This window comes from Desmodus rotundus, chromosome 13 (assembly GCF_022682495.2).
Source record: "Desmodus rotundus isolate HL8 chromosome 13, HLdesRot8A.1, whole genome shotgun sequence".
Classification (NCBI taxonomy): Eukaryota; Metazoa; Chordata; class Mammalia; order Chiroptera; family Phyllostomidae; genus Desmodus; species Desmodus rotundus.
In genome coordinates, this window is record NC_071399.1 from 33,394,428 (window position 1) to 33,416,141 (window position 21,714).

A 21,714-nucleotide genomic window follows, 5' to 3' on the forward strand; every position below is an offset into this window, starting at 1 on the left:
TCATACAATCTTCAGTATTTTTTCATTTTGTGTTCATCCTGAGGAGTCATCACGTTGGTCATCTGCAGAATGTGGCTAAGAACCCTCCCCACCTAGCCTCTTAGATAGATATCCTTGAGACTCTAATGAATTTTGTCTATTTAATTGCCTAATTCTTCACCCACATCTGCCTTGAAACCCCAGAACCGAGACTGGCACTTGACATTAAGAAAGCGCTCAAAAAACTTTTTGAATGAAACAATATATTAATTGCATGTGTGAGTGGCTATAGTTCTAAATGAGTGCATCTCTGAGTCCACTGTAGATTATAGTGCACATCCCTCTTTATACAGAAACACATAAGCCCTTGACTTATGTGCTTCTATGTATAGATGTGCTTTGGATATGGAAAGAAGAGTTATATATTGGGTCTCATTCTTAAAAACTTCCCTCTTGAGTGTCTGCCAGCTGTTGCAGCTATAAATTTGGTATAAAAGGAACATATAGACTAAGATGTCAGAGTTTCCCAGGAGTTATGTTCTACAGAACCGCCCTTGTCCTTTTACTGGTTTCTGAAGAACGGCCAGCTTCCTTTGCTTCCTTCCTAAACAACACTTAAGTTTAGGATGCATCCGTATCCTTGCATGATTTTCTCCATGGTGAGGGCAAGGAACTGAGGAGAAGCTTATCCCATGGTTTTCACACAGCCCTCTGCACCAGAAGTTCTTAATATTCCAGTGCCAATGTATCACTTTCAAAAAGTTAAAAACATAGTCTGTGTCTCATATAGAATAAAGGTGTTCAAGGAACTCTTCAATCAGTGAGGGAACCAGGAAAATGGTAAAGATGGATCCAAGAATAATTCAAGGGGGAGTAGTTTTGATATAACCTCAGGAAATGCACTTAAAAAACATAATATTAAAATGAGATATAGGTCAGTTTTTAAACATAAAACTGATTTATATCTTATGGAGCATCCTACAAAGTATCTGATCTTTCCTCCTCAAAACTGACAGGGGCAGCAAAAATAAGTCCAAGAAACTATCACAGCCATAAGGAGCCCAGAGACACGTGATGGTTCACTGTAATGTGACCTCCTGAATAGGGTTCTGGAACTGAAAAACATTAGGCAAAAACTAAGGCAATCTAAATAATCTATGGGATTCAGTTAATAATATATCAATATTGGTTCATTAATTGGAACAAATGCAACATATTAATGAATATATTAACAGAGGAAACTGGGAGAAGAGGTACATGAGAACACTCTTTTAAATTTTTCCATTACTTTAAAACTTTTTTTAAAAAGTAGATTTAGAAAATATATAAAACCATGTATACCAGTTTTATAAGGGCATATATTTTCCCTTTTACCTGGGGCTCTGATATGGCTCACCTGTCCCTGGCTTGATCCCCAACTGATTCGACTGCAAGGTCCCAATGTTCTGTACATTCATTTTATGATGGTAGATGTGTTTCCATTGCATTTATGTAGGATTTCTCCCCAGAAACAATCCTGAATATGTAAAAACATGACAATATTCTATGATTTTGAGTGGTGAAACCCCTCAATAAATGGATATTTTATTTTTAAAAAATCATCATCATTGCTGTCATCTGAAAAGAATAACCAATTTCAAATTTAGCAACCACAAAATAAATTTAAAAAAACACTGCTAGAACTTTTATTTTAAAATTAAAAATAATTATACCATATTGAAAAAATTCCTTAGGAAAAATATTAATGACACAGAGTTACATATCTTTGCAGTTTTTTTCTCCTTCCTGCAAATAACTTCTACTGTATTTACTCTTGATTTTATAGAAGCATATTCAGTGACAGGGTACTTACTTTCCACATTTTCTTCATATAGAAATTTCTTTATTTTGTGAATACTTCCAGAACAAAAGACAGCTTTCTTCATTTCCCTAATATTTAATATGGTGGATACTCCATAAATATTTAACATTCACTTTATTTCTATTAATTAATCATCTGAGTCTTACCTCTTCATTCTCCAAATGGGATATTCCCATTTCTAATTTTTTCACATTGAAATACACAAATATTTCATCCTAAGCATTTTTCACAAACATTGCCTTTATATCTCCATTCAGAGCAGCTTTATTTAGCAAACATTTTGTCACTAAATGTTATTTCTTCTTTCTAAGTATTTTATATGTACCTACAACCCAATACTGTACTTGTTCTCACATCTCACTCTTGGTAATATTCTTTGGAACATTTAGAAAATAGTCTTCTCCTTTTAACCTAATTTGGATTTTGTTCATTTTTCTAACCAGTGAAATGTATCTCACAATATAACAGACTTTAGCAAAACTAATTATAACCAATTATAATTATAACCCAAACTAATTATAACCCAAACTAATTTGGTCCAAAATTTGGACCAAAATCTGTTGGAAGAACTGTTGCAACAATAAAAAAGTCTAATAAAATGATTCTTGCTATAAATCAAAAACACTTATGCTAACTGAGGGAAGTCAGATACAAAAACTGACATATTATATAATTCCATTTACATAAAATGTTCCTAATAAAGAAAGATCAGTGATGCCTGAGGCCAGGGAGTGAAAAGGGGGCTTAAATATAAATAAGTACACAGGATTATTTTGGAATGATGGAAATGTTCTGAATCTGGATTATGATGATGTTTGCATAACTTTGTAAATTACTAAAATTCATTGAATTATACAAATAAAAGGGTGAATTTTAGTATATGTAAAATTATACTTCAATTGAGCTGTTTTTAAAATAATGCTTGTCAACCAGGTTGTGCAGGGAGCTAAACTCAGCCGGTTTGGCATTATTGAGATGAATTTCTGAGCTTGGGAATTATTATAGTTGCTTTGCTTCTGAATCTGCTCAGAGCCGGTACCGAATTTCACGGGAGGCAAACTGCAATTCTAGTGTGTAGGAATAAATGTGTTTGGGCCCCTAATACAGGATAGAAACTGTGCAAAGTACTTTACAATGAATAAGCTCTACAGAGAATTTAAAATATCAATTATTCTGGATCTTATAATTACTTTCTTTTATTCAGCCATTACCCCTTCACTTCTATCATTTCTGTTTGACAACTTTTAAAAAATAATCCCTTATCTTTCTTATTTTTATAGTTTAATGTCAGCTAGCATTATAGGTGCTCCTTTTCATTAATGCAAAGTTCCCTTCTCTTTGTACATGAAACTACTGAGTTCAAGCAATTAGTTGTAGAAAAAGCTATGAAAACTTTTATATTTCCAACTGAACTGAAGCTCTTAACCTGTGAATAAATACATGTCATTGATGGGTTAGAAATCAATGAAGAAAAACCACAAGGAAAGGCTTTGTTGCAAGAACAGGCACTCTTTAGCTACCCATAATTTCTGGATATTTATGGAAAGTATTCATGAGTGTGAAACAAGGGCATTGTTCACTTCTTTGAATGATTAGGAGAAAAGACTGAAAGAAGCCAGTTAATAATAAAGAATAAATAAATAAAAGGCCAGTGGTGAGAAATTAAACATACCAACCATGAAATTGTGTTAATTTGATAATTAAAGTGTCTTAGTTCAAATGTAGATCCTGAACTGTTAACAAAGTGGTGACAAAATAATTAGGAATTATTTAATACTCACATTAATAGGCAAAATGGATAAAATGTAAAGCTCCCTTTAAGAAAATGCCTTTTGAACAGCACAGAGAAATTATGCACAAACCTCATATTATTTCATCATTCAAAGAGGATCTGGGAAGAAAGACAAGCCTTTCTAGCACAGCTGAGTTCTGAAGGGCACAATCAGAAACAGAGGAGAAGTGGAAGATGAAAGGGAAGGAAAGAGGGATGTGGAAACTAACAAATGAAGAAAGATGAACACACAATCCCACTTCTTGGCCCCTTCCTCTCACTTTTAATTTTCTCAATCCCATTGCTGTTACTCTCTCCCCTCACATTTTTATCCCCATTTAAGATTTTCTTCAGTCTCAGTATATTTCATCTTCATTCTTGTCTTTCTTTTCTTCTCATAAAAACATTCACTAAGGCAAGAAAACTCTTGAGAAGAATGAAAATGAATGGTTTAATATTTGCACCAAATTCAAGAAGGGAAATGAGGAAAGGAAACTCATGCATCATTTCTTTATAGCTCAGACGGGATGGCAACCTTAGGAGAAAATAGCAAACCAGGGGATAGAAACAGAGGGCTTTCAAGAAAAAGGATAATTCATTACAGTACCTATTGTTCTGAGTCTGGGTGTGCGAACTGATATTTGTACAGTTTTAGCTGGGTAATTGGGTTCTCTTGCTTTGTCTCTTTCCCTTGAGGAGTTTAAAATTTTCCTTTCATAACTATAATACAAAGATGAATCAGTGGCCCAGTTTTTGAAAAAGTAGATCTTTAAAAACATAGTTTACAGTACATTTAGAAATGAAATAGCCCCAATTCATGCCAGGGCTTCTCTTGTGCATAAAGCATCCAGGGAATGTATTTAACTGCTACTTCTGAATAATGGGGGAGGAAAAACTAACGATGTGCTCTAATATTATGTTACACATCCAAACAATACTCGTCAAGTCATTTTATATTACCAAAATAGTCATTTCACTTATTGCCCCACAGCAATTCCTGTTACTCATTATTATTACACATTATTAGTATTATGTATATTTATTATTATTTCTATTTTTTATTACCATTGTGTGTATAAAGCAATTCAAATTAAATCATTTTTGCTGGGTCATTCATGTTATATATTTTTAGACCTAAAAAGATCAATTGCGATTGGAAGATGGCGGCAACATAGGTGGGAGCAGAATTCACTTCCCCTCAGTGCCAGGGAAATACCTAGCTGATCTGAGGAGCAGAGCGAACAGCCAACAGTACTCCAGCATATACGAAGATTAGAGACCAAAGATAGAGGACACTGAAAGATCTGACGGTAAGAAGAGTGCTCAAGGACAATAAGGTCCCCGGGACCCGGGACCGCGCGGTACAAGGGCTGCAGAGGCGCCAGCCCTGGCGCAGGGGCTGCTGCAGGAGTCCTGAGAGAGGGCCAGGCTGCGCTGTGAGCAGCCAGGTGCTTGATTGGACCAGGGGGGCTTGAAAAGGAGGAATTTCTCAAAAAGAAAAAGAAAATAGAGACACTCAGGGGCTAGTTAGAGAACTCTCGGTGGTGGCCGAGGCCCCTGGCGCCCCTCCCCCCTCCGCCCCTGGACTGCGAACGGGGAACGCGGGATAAGCAGCACCGGCGCTCACCTGAGGTCCGGTTGCGCGCGGTAGCGCGCGCGCAGATTAGCGAACGGGGCCCGTACATGAAACCCCGGAGGGGCGCCCACACCTGAAACCTCCGAGATCTTTTGGAGCAGAGACTAGCTGCTCCACCCACAGACCCAAAACCTCGGAACCGAGGACCGCGTGATTCGGTCCCAGGGCGGCCCCGCCCACCCGAGAGTCTCAAGCCCCGGACAGCTGGATCGGGCCCCCAAGCGTAGAGCCTCTGGCTCGGCGGCGGGCTGCGCGCTCACCAAGCGTAGGGCCGGCTGGATGCGCACTTCCCAAGCACAAAGGGGCTGGCGAGAGACGTAACACCAAGGCGGCTGAACCAGCAGTTTGCGGCGCGCCAGCCTCCCTAGCCTGGGCGGCTCGATCGGTCGGCCGGCTGCGCGCTCAGAGCCCAAATAACGTCACAAACCCGAAGCGGCTGGATTCCCCTGCTGCGCGCGCACGCGTCCGGAGCCAAAGCGGCTGGAGCGGCCACTCGAGAGTCCCAAGAACAAAGCTGCTGGATTGGCTGATCAACGGCCTGATTGCCTGCCAGGGACCACACCTACAAAACAGTGATGAGTGTGACCCAGGAAGGAAGAAAAGTGAAACCAATCCTTCCAACCACCGCCTCCCGTGCACAGACAGGACAACAGCAGAAATAACCTGAACGGTTTAAAGCCAACAGAAGATTTTTTTTTTTTTCCCCTTTTTTTTTTTTTTTTCCCTTTTCCTTTCCCCCTGAACTCCTTCTTCCTCTCTCTCTCTTTTTTTTCTTTCATTCCTTCTTCCTCCCATCCTTTACCATTTTTATGTCTTCTTCCTCCCTTCTTTTATCTATTTCTATGTTTTAATTTTTGTTAAAATTCCTTCTTATCTTGCCTCCGATCTTTCTTTAATCCTTCTTCCCTCCTTCCTCCCTTTCCTCCTTTCCTATTTCCTTTTTCCCTCCTTCCCATCTTTGGTTTTTTTTTTTTGTTTGTTTGTTTGTTTGTTTTTTCCTTTTCTTTCTCCCCCCCTTTCTATTTTTCCCACAGGTGCGACAACAAAACCTGGAGTGCTGAAAAGACTAGAGTTAGACCGTGTTAAACACATAAACGTCAGCTCAAGACCAGTGAGCACAGGAGAGTAAGGAGACAGCACCACCGAATCCCATTGGCATTCTACCATAGAAGTTCATATCATAAACCCAGGGATTCAGAACAAAGCAATTTAAGAAGCAGAGGCCAACAAGAAGAGCCTCACAAACAATGGGAAGACAAAGAAACAATTCCCAAATGAAAGGAAAGGAGGAAGTCTCAGAAAGAATACTAACCGAAAAAGAGGCAAGTCAACTATCAGATACTGAGTTCAAAGCAATGGTCATCAGGAAGCTCACTGAGCTCTCTGAGCTCAAAGAGAACTACCAGAAACTACAAGGAAACTACAATGAACTCACTGCAAACTATATCAACATGAAAAAGGAAATAGAAAATATCAACAAGAGCCAAGAGGAAATGAAGAATACAATTTCTGAATTGAAGAACACAGTAGAAGGAATTAAAAGCAGACTTGATGAAGCAGAGGATCGGATCAGCGAGCTGGAGGATAAAGTAGAAAAAAACACCCAGAAGGAACAAGAAAAGGAAAAGAGGCTCAGAAAGAATGAAGAGGCAATAAGGGAAATGCAGGACAACATGAAACGTAACAACATCCGTATAATAGGAATACCAGAAGGAGAAGAAGAAGAGCAAGGGATAGAAAACCTGTTTGAAAAAGTAATGATGGAAAATTTCCCTAATCTGAGGAGAGAAAAAGTCACCCAAATCCAGGAATCACAGAGAGTCCCAAACAAGAGGAACCCAAAGAGACCCACTGCAAGACACATCATAATTAAAATGGCAAATTTCCAAGACAAAGAGAGGATCTTAAAGGCAGCAAGGGAGAAAAAGGAAGTAACATACAAGGGAGCCCCAATAAGGTTAGCAACTGACTTCTCAATGGAAACGCTCCAAGCCAGAAGAGAATGGCAAAAAATATTCCAAGTAATGAGAACCAGAGGCCTCCAACCAAGACTACTTTACCCAGCAAGGCTCTCAATCAAGATAGAAGACCAAATAAAGAGCTTCCCAGACAAAAGAAGTCTAAAAGAATACAGCTCCACCAAACCAGCTCTGCAAGAGATGCTAAAGGGACTGCTTTAAGGAAAGGAAGGAAAAGAGAAAGACAGAGGAACACAGGTAGGAAATAATGGCAATGAATAACTACCTATCGATAATAACCTTAAATGTAAATGGATTAAATGCTCCAATCAAAAGACATAGAACAGCTGAATGGATAAGAAAACATGACCCACACATATGCTGCCTACAAGAAACCCATCTCAGGACAAAAGACTCACACAGACTGAAAGTGAAGGGCTGGAAACAAATTTTCCAAGCAAACGGACAGGAAAAAAAAGCAGGGGTAGCAATACTCATATCAGACAAAATAGACTTCCAAAGAAGGGCCATAAAGAGAGACCCAGAAGGTCACTTCATAATACTCAAAGGAAGAATCCACCAAGAAGACATAAACATTATAAATATATATGCACCCAACATAGGAGCACCCAAATACATAAAGAAAATCTTGGAGGATTTCAAGAAAGATATTGACAGCAACACAATTATAGTAGGGGATTTTAACACCCCACTATCAAAAATGGACAGGTCTTCCAAACAAAAGATTAACAAAGATATTGTGTCACTTAACAATACCCTAGAGGAAATGGACTTAACTGATATATACAGAGCTTTTCATCCCAAAGAAGCAAAATACACATTCTTTTCAAGTGTCCATGGATCTTTTTCAAAGATAGACCACATGATAGGACACAAAGCAACCCTCAACAAATTCAAGAAAATTGAAATCATATCAAGCATCTTCTCTGACCACAAGGGTCTGAAACTAGAAACCAACCCCAAGGGTAAAAACCCAAAACACTCAAAATCATGGAGACTGAATAGCATGCTATTAAACAATGAATGGGTCAAGAACGAGATTAGGGAAGAAATCAAAAACTTCCTGGAAACAAATGAAAACGAACTCACAACAACCCAAAACCTATGGGACACAGCTAAGGCAGTCCTGAGAGGGAAGTTCATAGCAATACAGGCCTACCTTAAGAAGTTAGAAACAGTTCACACAAACAACCTAACCCTACGCCTACAAGAACTGGAGGAACAACAACAAAGACAGCCCAGAGCAAGCAGAAGGAAGGAAATAACCAAGATCAGAGCAGAACTAAATGACATAGAGACTAAAAGCACAATTGTAAGGATCAATGAATCCAGAAGCTGGTTCTTTGAAAAGATAAACAAAATCGACAAGCCTTTAAGTAGGCTTATCAAGAAGAAAAGAGAGAGGATCCAAATAAACAGAATTAGAAATGAAAGTGGAGAGATTACAACTGATACCACAGAAATACAAAGGATCGTAAGAAATTACTATGAAGACCTATATGCTAAGAAATTTGAAAACCTAGATGAAATGGACACATTTCTAGAAAAATATAATCTTCCAAAACTGACTGAAGAAGAAGCAGAAAACCTGAACAGACCAATATCAGCAAAGGAAATTGAAGCAGTCATCAAGAAACTCCCATCACACAAAAGCCCTGGACCAGATGGTTTCACAGGAGATTTCTACAAAGCATTTAAGGAAGAACTAACCCCTATCCTTCACAGACTATTCGAAAAAATCCAAACTGATGGAAGACTCCCAAACTCTTTTTATGAAGCCAACATCATCCTAATCCCAAAACCAGATAAAGACACAACGAAGAAAGAAAACTTCAGGCCAATATCGCTGATGAACATAGACGCTAAAATTCTCAACAAAATATTAGCAAACCGCATCCAGCAATATATTAAAAAGATCATCCACCATGACCAAGTGGGATTCATCCCAGGGATGCAAGGATGGTACAATATTCGCAAATCAATAAACATAATACATCACATCAACAACAGCAAAGACAAAAATCACATGATCATATCAATAGATGCGGAAAAAGCATTCGATAAGATACAGCACCCATTTCTGATAAAAACACTCAGCCAAGTGGGAATAAAGGGAGCAGTCCTCAACATAATTAAGGCCATATATGAGAGACCTACAGCCAGCATCACATTCAATGGACAAAAACTTAGAGCTTTCCCACTAAGATCAGGAACAAGACAAGGATGCCCTCTCTCACCACTCCTATTCAACATAGTATTGGAAGTCCTAGCCACAGCAATCAGACAAGAAAAAGCAATAAAAGGCATCCAAATTGGAAAGGAGGAAATGAAACTGTCACTGTTTGCAGACGACATGATAGTGTACATGGAAAACCCTATAGACTCCACTCAAAAACTACTCGACCTAATAAATGAATTTGGCAAAATAGCTGGATACAGAGTCAATACCCAGAAATCAAAGGCATTCCTGTACACCAACAACGAAACTGCAGAAACACAAATCAGGAAAAAAATCCCATTCGATATAGCAACAAGAAAAATAAAGTACCTAGGAATAAACCTAACCAAGGAGGTAAAAGACCTGTACTCAGAAAACTACACAACACTGAAGAAAGAAATTAAGGAAGATACAAACAAATGGAAGCATGTACCATGTTCATGGATTGGAAGAATTAACATCATCAAAATGGCCATACTACCCAAAGCAATTTATAGATTCAATGCAATCCCTATTAGAGTACCCATGACATATTTCACAGATATAGAACAAACATTACAGAAATTCATATGGAACCATAAACGACCTCGAATAGCAGCAGCAATTTTGAGAAAGAAGGACAAAGCAGGAGGTATCACAATACCTGATATCAAACTGTATTACAAGGCAACGGTAATCAAAACAGCCTGGTACTGGCATAAAAACAGGCTCATAGACCAATGGAACAGAATAGAGAGCCCAGAAATAAACTCAAATCTATACGATCAATTAATATTTGACAAAGGAGGCAGGAGCATAAAATGGAGCAAAAACAGTCTCTTCAACAGATGGTGTTGGGAGATCTGGACAGCTACGTGCAAAAAAATGAAACTCGATCACCAACTTACGCCATACACGAAAATAAACTCAAGATGGATAAAAGACTTAAATATAAGCCGTAACACCATAAAAGTCCTTGAAGAAAACATTGGCAAGAAAATCTCAGACATTCCACGCAGCAACATCCTCACAGACACATCCCCTAAAGCAAGGGACATAAAGGAAAGAATAAACAAATGGGACCTCATCAAAATAAAAAGCTTCTGCATGGCTAAAGAAAACAGCACCAAATTACAAAGAGAACCAACAATATGGGAAAACATATTTGCCAATGATACCTCAGACAAGGGCCTGATCTCCAAAATATATAAAGAACTCACACGACTCCACTCCAGGAAGACAAACAACCCAATTAAAAAATGGGCAAAGGACTTGAACAGACACTTCTCCAAGGAAGACATACAGAAGGCCCAGAGACATATGAAAAGATGCTCAGCATCACTAGCCATCAGAGAGATGCAAATTAAAACCACAATGAGGTATCATCTCACACCAGTCAGAATGGCCAACATAAACAAATCCACAAACAAATGTTGGAGAGGATGCGGAGAAAAGGGAACCCTAGTGCACTGTTGGTGGGAATGCAGACTGGTGAGGCCACTGTGGAAAACAATATGGAATTTCCTCAGAAAACTAAAAATGGAACTGCCCTTTGACCCAGCAATTCCGCTGCTGGGATTATACCCTAAGAACACTGAAACACCAATCCAAAAGAATCTGTGCACCCCAATGTTCATAGCAGCACAATTTACAATAGCCAAATACTGGAAGCAACCGAAGTGCCCATCAGCAAACGAGTGGATCCAAAAACTATGGTATATTTACACAATGGAATTCTACGCAGCAGAGAGAAAGAAGGAGCTTATACCCTTTGCAACAGCATGGATGAAACTGGAGAGCATTATGCTAAGTGAAATAAGCCAGGAAGTGAGGGACAAATACCATATGATCTCACCTTTAACTGGAACATAAGCAATAGAAGGAAAAAGCAAACAAAATATAACCAGAGACATTGAAGTTAAGAACAATGTAACAATAGCAAGGGCGGGGGTGGGGGGTGGGGGCGGGGACAGTAGGTAGAGGGGATTACAGGAACTACTATAAAGGACACATGAACAAATCCAAGGGGGAGGGTGGAGAGGGGGGAGGGAAGTGGGTTCACCTGGGGTGGGGTGAAGGGATGGGGGAAAAGGCATACAACTGTAATTAAATAACAATAAATAAATTTAAAAAAAAAAAAAAAAATAGATGAAAGGTCATCCATGTTAAAGGATAGTTTCCAAGTGTCTAGCTGATGTATGGAAAGCCTCCTAGCACAGTCACGAGAATGAGGAGAATATCTTCATGCCTGGAATATGAGGTCTGTCCAGAAAAAGTCCAGCCATTGTTAACATACTGAGAATGGTTTGTGCAACATCGATGTAACCTGGCAGTCAAGGAGAGTGGACTGGAATGCACATGCATGAACAATGACAACTTCACTGTACTAGTCAGTGGGGGTGGTAGATGCCTGTGAGTGAGCATGTGTACTGTGTGGCTGTCACATTCAAAATGACTGAGCGAGTAGAGCAATGAATTTGCATAAAATTTTGCATTAAGCTTAAACATTCCTCTGCAGAAAGTTTTTGGATGATTCAGAAGGTGGCAGCTATGGGCAGCTAGGGAAAAAAAAAAAAAAAAAAAAAAAAAAAAAAAAAAAGATCAATTGCTTCATCTTGCAAAGGAGGAATGAAGGTGCAGAGAAATTAAGTATCTCATCTAAATTACATTGCTAATTAGGGGCAAACTTGAAAGTAGAACTCAGGCCTCTTAGAGTTCTCTGGCCACTAAATCAGGCTGCCTTTTATTTAAACCCACAATGATCCACCAGCATTGAAATAGAGATATTTTACATGGTTGTCTTCTTTTCAACTAGGTCATGAAGCAGAGATCTCTTGTATATAAACTTTTTTGAATTATCTTGGCAAATACCAGGGACATCATGAAATTATAAGTGTAAAGTAGAGAGAGTAATTCAGATCCAAACGTAGGCCATGCTAAAGCACCCCAATATTTTAGGAATTGTGAATATTGTCAAGACAGCAATTAGTAACAGATAAGTAACTAATTATTCTTAGATAAGAAATCTCAAAGTAGGTTCCATCACTCCTATGTCTCTGAGCCATTGCTGAATGCAACTAGTATTTGCTTTTTGATTTAATGTTCTAATTACCTATTAGATTCAAGTTTATGTCAAAGCAGAGCTCCTCAGTAATTACCCTTGATATTTTGTAAAAAGAAAAGATTGCATTCTCTTACATTGTTCCAGTAGTACTCTCAGACTTTGAGGCAGGTAGTGGGCATTTGTCTAACTCCTTTTTTCATTGTCAGGCCTGCATGTGAATGAAAATCACAAATTAAGCAAAAAAATGTAAAAGAGAAAATCCTTTTTAATATTTTTACAATAAATCTTTATATTCAGAGGTGTTTTTTTCCATGATGCTTTCAAACAAAACTTACAATATTCAATAAATTGCATTAAGGTTGATACTCTAAGAATAAAGTTTTTATTATTATACTTCTGTCTGGTGGCTCCAGACAAGGGATCTTCTGCTCTGTGCCTCAGTTTCCTCTTCTGTAAAATGAGGCTAACAATAGTGCCTCTATTCCAAAGGTAGATTGTGAGGATTAAGTGAATCAAAATCCAAAACCCTTAGAGTTGTGACTAGTGCCTCATCAGTCCCTCAAAAGAGCTGTTTACTATTTTTCCCTCGCATAATACTAAAATTGTAGATTAACTACCATACAGCCTTTAGATTATCTTTTAGAGTAATTTCACCAGGTTAATCATGGACAATGGATAAATAATAGTGAACAATGTGCACTGATCATAAGAAACCAGACAGCCTTCTACACCCCTCCCAGTGTGCTACATGCTGGTTTTTAGTCTTGTGTGCACAGGACTTCATCACTAATAATGGAGGTATTTGAACTCAGATATTGCCCTTTCAGTCTCAGCACGCAATCTGAAACTCCAGGGGATTTATGGTTCTAAAGTTTGAAACCAGTGTTCCTTGAAAATACTTCAGTTTGGGGGTGGTTTATCTTTATTATGGAAATCAATACTCTCACTGTTTTATTCATTAATACGTTAATATGTTTATGATAAGACTCAACCTAAACCAATTTCAAAATCAAATCTGTCCTTCAGTAATTTGATTTGTCAGAACAGAGAACAAAAGCATTACCAATAGGGTATTTTGAATGAAATGATAGTTAATTAAGCATATGCATGCACTAACTAATTTTGGATGACTGATTAGATGACTATGTTGAGAACTGAACTGTGTGCTTAATGAGATGCCCATGGCCAATTCTACCCATGGAGACTTTTTGCTGTTAGTTAAACTTTTGGTTGTTTTTGGATAGTCCAGGATCACCTGTTGCACAAAAAAAGATATGTAGAGGTGTGATCTGAGCCTGTTTTGACTTGTAATTTCTATTATACACCCACAGTTAAGTTCTCTTTCCAAAACGTGTGTTCCACAACTATACTTTGCAGATTTATTGATATTCCACCTCTTTCCTTTCATACCCTTCACACACACACACCTTCCCACCACCACCTAAATCCTAAGATAATTGATTTAAGTTACTAAATATAGTTATAACTTATTATTTCTGCTTATGTTTGAGATGTACTCAGTGATAAATTAAACAAGAGGAGAAATAACACATTGATTGGGCTATAGATGAATCCTAATCCATCTTGGAGAAATATCTGAACTGGCAGTTTCTCCTTTGAAAAGGCTCTGCCTGCGACCAGCTCAGATCACAGGCAACCTTGAAGCATTCAGCAGTTCCGCTTCAGGCAGCTGGTTCTAACTAGCACCTATTTGGCAGAAAGCTACGCTCAGGATTTCTGGTTTTAAGTTTAAACCAATATTTCATAGCAATTGTGTTGTCAGAATTCAGGTCAGGAAGATGGCAGATGTTAATTTAAACCACAGGAGCAAAACAAACTCTTTTCATTTTTTCTTTTTTTATCATCGAATTGGCAGTTCTGCAGAAATTATTAATGTAAAATAAACTGCAAGTGGGTTAGAGACACACAGAGGGGAGGAGACTTTTTCTTAAGGTATTTAAGTACCAAAGAGGTTCAAAACTCAGACAATAATATAATGGTGGGAAAAGTGACAGTCTTTCTATGACAGAAAATAACATTTTTTATTTTGTTTATTCTAAAAAGAAAACTGAAAATCATAACAATATTGGTTTTTATGAAAATGATTTTCCTTGTCCATATTATCCAACAAGCCAGACTGTAAGATCTGTTTCCAGAGAAAAGCCATTCAGCCTGGTTTCTCTTTTTTTCACCCAGACTTCAAAAAGACTCCCTTTTCTGAAAGTGTCCCGTCTGCATGAAAATGCTTATTACCTGAAATCTAGAGAGTCAAATCCACTCTACAATTAACATTTAAGAATCCTTATCCTTTTACACTAAATACAAATTTGAGGAAAGAGCCTATGAAGCCGCATTAATATATCTGTATATGGGGACTTGTTCGTGTGTAGCTGGCTATACATATGCTCTTCTCTTTCATCTGCCTTTTTTTTTTTTTACAGTTTCATAAGGCAGAGAAAGACCTACCACAGAATATATTCCTGATAAAGATTTGTATCTTAAAAGAAAATTATCCACCTACTATAAAATCATTTTGAATTTGCAATTCGTAATTCTTCATATAATTCAGGGTACTATATACTGAAATTACAGTTTTTTTCACCACACAACAATTATTTAAAAATTACCTGTTCTATTCTTCTAATCAGTCAGCAGTTATTTAGCCAGTGTTTGAAGATTATCAAGTGGAATTACCTGTGTGATCAATATTTTGTTTCCATGAGACCAATCAACTATGTGCCCCTCTGGGTCCTTTTATGGCTCACTTGTTGACCAAACATTTTCACAGAGATTGATGGTCACCACTGAGTGGTTTTTATGTCTGTTATGTGATAATCTTATCTGGTTTGCTGTTTTATTTTGGTTATTTTTGCTGACCTTTACCTCACCCAGGAAAGCTTCCAGGAATGTGGGTTCTCTACCTGAGGATATTGAAACATTATTTACCTTAGATTAGGCACTTTGGAAGGTGTCGCTTAGGGGACATCCTGCTTCCATAACCTTCACGGAAAAGATCACTTCACATGCCGCAGGTTGCACACCGCTGGTTTCCAGGCAGACAGCATTACACTTCAGTAAAATAGAGACCCTTAGCTTCTCCCTGTTCAACCCAAAGAGCAAAAATAGAAGCCCTCGTCGTAGTTGGTTTATTCCTTAATGAGAAAAAAATGAAGAGAAAGCTTTGAAAGAGAAATCTGGAGCCTACAAATCTCCTTACATGAAAATGTAGACCAAATTTGGAAAGTCACACAACAAAACCCTAAGAATTGTTTCAGCTTGTCCCTTTTCCCCTAACTTTTCTCCAACTTCAGCAAAATGATGCAATCTCCTTTGGTTGTTAGGAATGTTAACAATTCCACCCACTTCCAGAAGGCCAGGCATTGTTTTCTTTCTGAGTTGGAAACTTATTAGAAAAACTGATACATTGTCGGAATAGGAACAAACAAAGGAATTCAAAAACTTCATTTACTTTTGTTTCTTAAAGACGTAACTTTAGGATATGACCTAAAGTTGGCACACTTTTACAACTTTAAATTATTCTGTGCCCTGTACCTGCGTCTATGAAAGTGCTGAACATACTATGGGAGACAGTGAGAGAATTTGACACCAAAAATTTTTCACTGAGCTTAGTCCACTACTGCCAATTTAAATTCCTTTTCATAAATTAAGGAGCCTGTACATAGTCCTGAACTCATCCATTTCAACTAAGTTAATAAACATTGATGGAGAGTCCCTAATATGTGTCGAGCACATGCTTGGTCCTGTGGAACAAAAAAATATCAGCAATTCAGTAGAAACAAATATAGCTTGCAAATTATTATTGACCAAGAGTTAACTTAATACTAACATACATTGGTATGTAAATGTATGCTGTGTGTATATGTGTTTATGTATGTGCACTGGTGTATGTGCACATGTGTGTATATTTGGGTGTATGTGCATGTGTATATATGTGTATGTGTGCCTTGTTTGCTGACAGCATATACTTATTAAAATAAATATAATTCAGTTTGGTGTGTTTTTCAAATCTAAAGCCAAAATACTTCTTTTGAATTTTCATGCCTAGTTTGATTCTATATCTGAATTCATGTGTTGCTAATTATAGAATTCTACTTGGTACTACCATTTGAATTGAGAAAACTATTTTCCTGAATTTTTATATGATACAGTACACTATTTTTGCCAAAGTACATGCATCAAGCACATAGAACAGACTTTAAATTCTGGTCTTTAGCTAACTAACTGGGATGGCTATACAATGAGGTCTGTCCAGAAAGTCATTGTTAATATAACGGGAATGGTTTGCACAACATCAACGTAACCTGGCAGCCAAGGAGAATGGACTGGAATGAGCATATGTGAACAATGATGACTTCACTGTACTAGTCAATGTAGGTGTCAGACACAGTTGAGTGAACATGTCTACTGTGTGGCTGTTGCATTCAAAATGGCTGAGTGAGAAGAGCAACAAATCTGCATCGAATTTTGTGTTAAGCCTGAACATTCCTCTACGGAAACTATTCAGATGATTCTGAAGGCAGAGCTATGGGCATTTGGTGTTTGGCAGCTTCATCATGACAATGTGCCCCCTCATGCATCATGTCTCATGTAGCCGGTTTTGGCAAAACATCAAATCACCCAGGTGACTCAACCCCCTTATAGCCCAGATTTGGCACCTTGTGACTTCTGGCTTTTCCAAAAACTAAAGTCACCTTTGAAAGGGAAGAGGTTTCGCTGTCGATGAGATTCAGGAAAATACGATGGTGCAGCTGATGGCTAATGGGAGAACTGTGTGAGGTCCCAAGATGCCCACTTTGAAGGGGACTGAGGTGTCATTGTCCTATGAACAATGTTTCTAGTATCTTGTATCTTCTTCAATAAATGTCTCTGTTGTTCATATTACATGGCTGGATACCTTCTGGACAGACCTCATATTTGCTTCATTTTGTTAATATGTACTTTTTGGTCCTTTGTAAAAAGGAAAAAACTTTATATTGGCCACAGGAATTAGTGTCTGATAGAGTTACTTTTGTACATGTCATTCCATGATTCAGAATGCAAAATATGTCTTCACTGCATTTGATTTATATGGACATCCACCGAAATCATTGTTCTAACGACAATGGAATTCCAGGCAAGCTACATTTCAATATATTTTCATGAGAGATATAAGCTTTCAAAAAATGAATTGGAAGAAGTCAAGATGAGGATATTACATTTTGTTCCTTACCAAAAGTTTTCAGACATAGTTGGCCAGTGAATCCTGTCATTGCTACAATTATTTGTAAAAGATTAGAATGACTTTATCATGTTTTATGGTTATACAGTTTGTAGGGATATGATAAAAAGACCATTAAAACTCTAAATGGGTAAATTCTTTCTCATAACTATTAACTACTCCCCAATTAAGCTAACATAGACCTCAGAGTCTGTGAAATAGAAAACAGGTGTTAGATCACTTTTATCCAGGACAAGATCCATAATTTTCATACTAGTGTCAGAAGCACAATGGGTAGGTGCTGAATGGTACTCAGGGGTGGATGCTACCAAAACAAAGATGCCATGGTTTCTCAAAAAAGAAAAAATCAGTAAATGGCTATACAATTCATGAATTGAAATATCTAAGGGTCAATTGGCAATTCTAAACTAAATAGAATGAAATAGAGGATAAAATGTCAGACTGGTTTCTGCTTTCCATTCTTAGTTTTGTATAGACCTTGACAAGGCACATCCTTTCACATCGTGTGTAATGGGGGAGGATTAGCATCATCACTGTAATTTTGTTTTGGCATACCCCATCACTGTCCATGCATGAGAGCCTCTAAGAAGGACTTGGTCCAAGGTCAAGTGTAAATTCAGCTGTGGAGGTTCTTCCAAGAAGGTAAAATTATGATTACTTCAAGATGGCTTAAGCTCCCTCATTAGCTTAGGATGAGAGCACATGCAGCTGTGTCACAGCTGGGGTAGCACCTGGCTTCCCACAACCTAGAGCTGAGCCCACACAGCACACTGCAGCCTCCTACCCTTCCTAGTGGGTGAGATGGAGAGGAAAGCTAGAAACAAATTTCAGAAGTTGAACTCTTCCCTCCACACCAGGTGGCTACATGACAGATGCCATCTTATGTAGATCTGAAGTATTCATTTTTCAACAGGAATTCTTCAAAGCAGTGGCATGTAATAGTACTTCAAAAAGTTAAAAAAAACCCTTCCATATATTGTGAATGTATTTTAAATAATTAAAAATTATTAATTTATGACAGTGAAATCTTACTCATTATCTCTCATTTGAAATGCAGAATTAAATCCTGAATTTTAAGTAATAATTTTAATTATGCTTTGTAAAAACAGCACCAGTAAAAGTATATTATTTAAGGATTCACTTATTAACCTGTATGTATTTAACAAAAAAATCTGAAAGAATCTAGAGTACCAGGACTACAGTGTAGAGTAGAAATGAGACCACTGGATGATATTTCTTTATGGTTGGTCAATGTGAAAATTAAAGGAATTAAGTAAATTCTGAAAAGATAAATTAAGGAAAAGTTTGAGATCAATCTATTCCAGGCTGGAAATAAATGACATAGAAGCATGTTAGAACTGAGCATCCTAGGAAGACTTGAAATGGTAAAAAATAGGTAGTTCCTTCCCTCAAATAAGCAAACAATCTAGGATGAGAACAATTAGAATACGTAAGTAATATAACAAACAGAGAAACTAGTATTCAGAAAAGTGTTGTCTGAGCTAAGGATAATAGTGTCTGTGTTACTAATAATGAATAATTAAATTAAATAATATTTAATTCAAACTGGAATACTGGCATGTTTTTAATACTCGTGTTTTCTAATACTTTTACATCCTTTAAATACAACCATATTGCTGCCTTTTACACTGATGTCATTTGTTGAATGGTGTGAAAATTCTACCACAAACCAAGTATGAGGTAATAAGAACTGCTATTAATGTCCCCAGTTTACAAGTAAAGATACTGAGGAACCATAAAAGCAAGGCAGTTGTATACCATATTTCCAGAGGGCACCATTCATCTTGTAGTGGTCGCATGAGTTTCTTCAGACACCAGAGATGGTGAGACAGCTGGATCTTTTTGGCAAAGCTTTAGAACATGGACATTTGAGTTACATGGGCATTTTTACCGGCTGATTGGCCTTGGTCATGATGTCATTATCATAATCATCACTCATTTTCTTTGTGCCTTGGTTTCCTAAGTGTTTGTTTTACATGTTTTGGAAGGACTAATGAAGTATACATGCAAAGCACTTAGTATAAAATAAACATTCAATAAATAGTTTCAGTCACATAAATATTATTTTATAAGAAGTAATGTGTTGATTTCCAGGTAAGAACTAATTCTAATACATCAAGTTTCTCATTTTTTAAACATGGACTGATTCTATACAGCTATATCATTTAAACAAATATTTTATGTGTAAACACACACAAATATACACACATAATAAATTCATACAAACTTAAATATACATAACTTTTTAAAACTGTATGAGAATTGGCCTAGACAGAATTTCAAATTTTATTTTTGTAACAAGCACCTGAATTAGTATGTAAAAATTATTCTCTTTTAGAACTATATGACAATGGTTTTAGCTTTGTTTTAAAAATACCTTCAAGTTTAATTTACTTAACTTAAATGTAATAAAATAAAAAAGTTACCTTCCAATATGCAAAAAGAATCATTATCATGGCAGGGGGAAAAGGATGTTTCATCTTTAAAATGTGGCTCTTAGCTTTGATATTATAAGTTTTCAATAAATAATCTTTTCCAAAAGAAGTTCAATCAGATGAAAAAGAACCCAAGATGTGTATGATTAAAAAATATCAGCAGCCTAATCCATCAATGTGTATTCGGGATATTTCTAATACACCCGTAAATAAATCCTTTCCAGATTTTCTACGCTCCTCCTGTTTGCTAAAGAGCACAGCATTTTTTCATTCTTTTATTTTCCCTTTATTCACATCTTTGTTTAGCCAGTCAACAAATATTTATTGAGCAAATAGTAACAACAATATGCACCAAGGACTGGGAAAGATATGTTCTTGCTTTAGAGGATTTTAACGTATGTGTAAGTGTAGGCACATAGATATGCAGGAAACAAGGTACAACATGGTACCAGTAAGTCTCTGGAAGGAAAGAATTCCCTGCAGGTGTCATCTAGGTTGCTGGATGGAGAAGGAGCATCTGGACTGAGGCAAAGATGGGTGAATGGGCATTTTAGGTGAAGGAGAGCTTAAGTTATGTAAAGGGAGCTATACTGTGGGGAATAGAAAATGAGATTACAAATATTTTTGAGAACAGATTTTAGAACTATTTGTTAGTAATCATTCATTTTGCCAATATTTGGGGGCTCCATATATGTGCCAAGCATTATTCTCTGCACTGACAGTACAACTGGACATAAGACATACATAAATCCTTGCCTTTATAGAATTTACATTCTGCAGTGGTGGTGGTTGTATTGGGGATAGACAACAAAATAAGTACATAATATGAGTTCTGTGTGTATATAGCATGTTGTGTAAGGGTTGAACATTATAAAAGGTATCAGGGATTGCATTACTGACGTGGTGGTTGAGTAACAACCAATGAGCAAGAAGGGAGGTAGCAAGTATAATGATAGATGAGGAAAGAACATTCTAGGTGAAAAGAACAGTGAGTGCAAAGGCCCTGAGTTGGGAACATGTCTGCAGTGTTGGAATCACAGCAAGGGGGCTAGTATAGCTGGATGGGAGTGAGAAAGAGCCAGAGGAGAAGGGAATGAGGTCAGAAATGTGGAGGCATTGGATGCAAAACTTGAAGAGGCAGATATTTTTGAGACTCTGACTTTAACTTGAATTGCCGTGGGAAGACTCAGGAGATTGAGCAGAGGAAATTTGATCTGTCTGGATAATAAAGATAATAGTAATCACCTGGTTCATTTATTGAGCGTGCATTCTAGGGGGCAAGTGAAGAGACAGGAGACTACCAGAATGTTCAGCAAGTATTGTTTCTCAGCCTTTTGGCTAAGATCAAGTGTAGAACGTTCAGCAAGTGATGATCATGACTGGGACCAGTGTAGTATGAAGAGAGGTAATAAAGATCAGTCAGGTCCAGGATATTTCTAAAGTAACATTGACCTGCTGATGAGGTGTGAAGCAAATAGAGACATGAAGATACCTCCAGGGTGTTCTACCTAAGCAGCTGAAAAGAAGGACTT

The 21,714-nt window shown here is 37.5% G+C and overlaps 1 long non-coding RNA gene across 1 annotated transcript; it reads right to left on the reverse strand.

The window, feature by feature from the left end:
* Window positions 1-1,381: 1,381 nt before the first annotated feature.
* LOC123478539 (uncharacterized) lies at window positions 1,382-15,777 on the reverse strand. The gene is made up of 3 exons (XR_006653757.2): window positions 15,434-15,777; window positions 12,622-12,695; window positions 1,382-1,495 (listed from the first exon to the last, which is right to left on the reverse strand). It is a non-coding gene; the product is annotated as an uncharacterized lncRNA (long non-coding RNA).
* Between the last annotated feature and the right edge of the window lie 5,937 nt (window positions 15,778-21,714).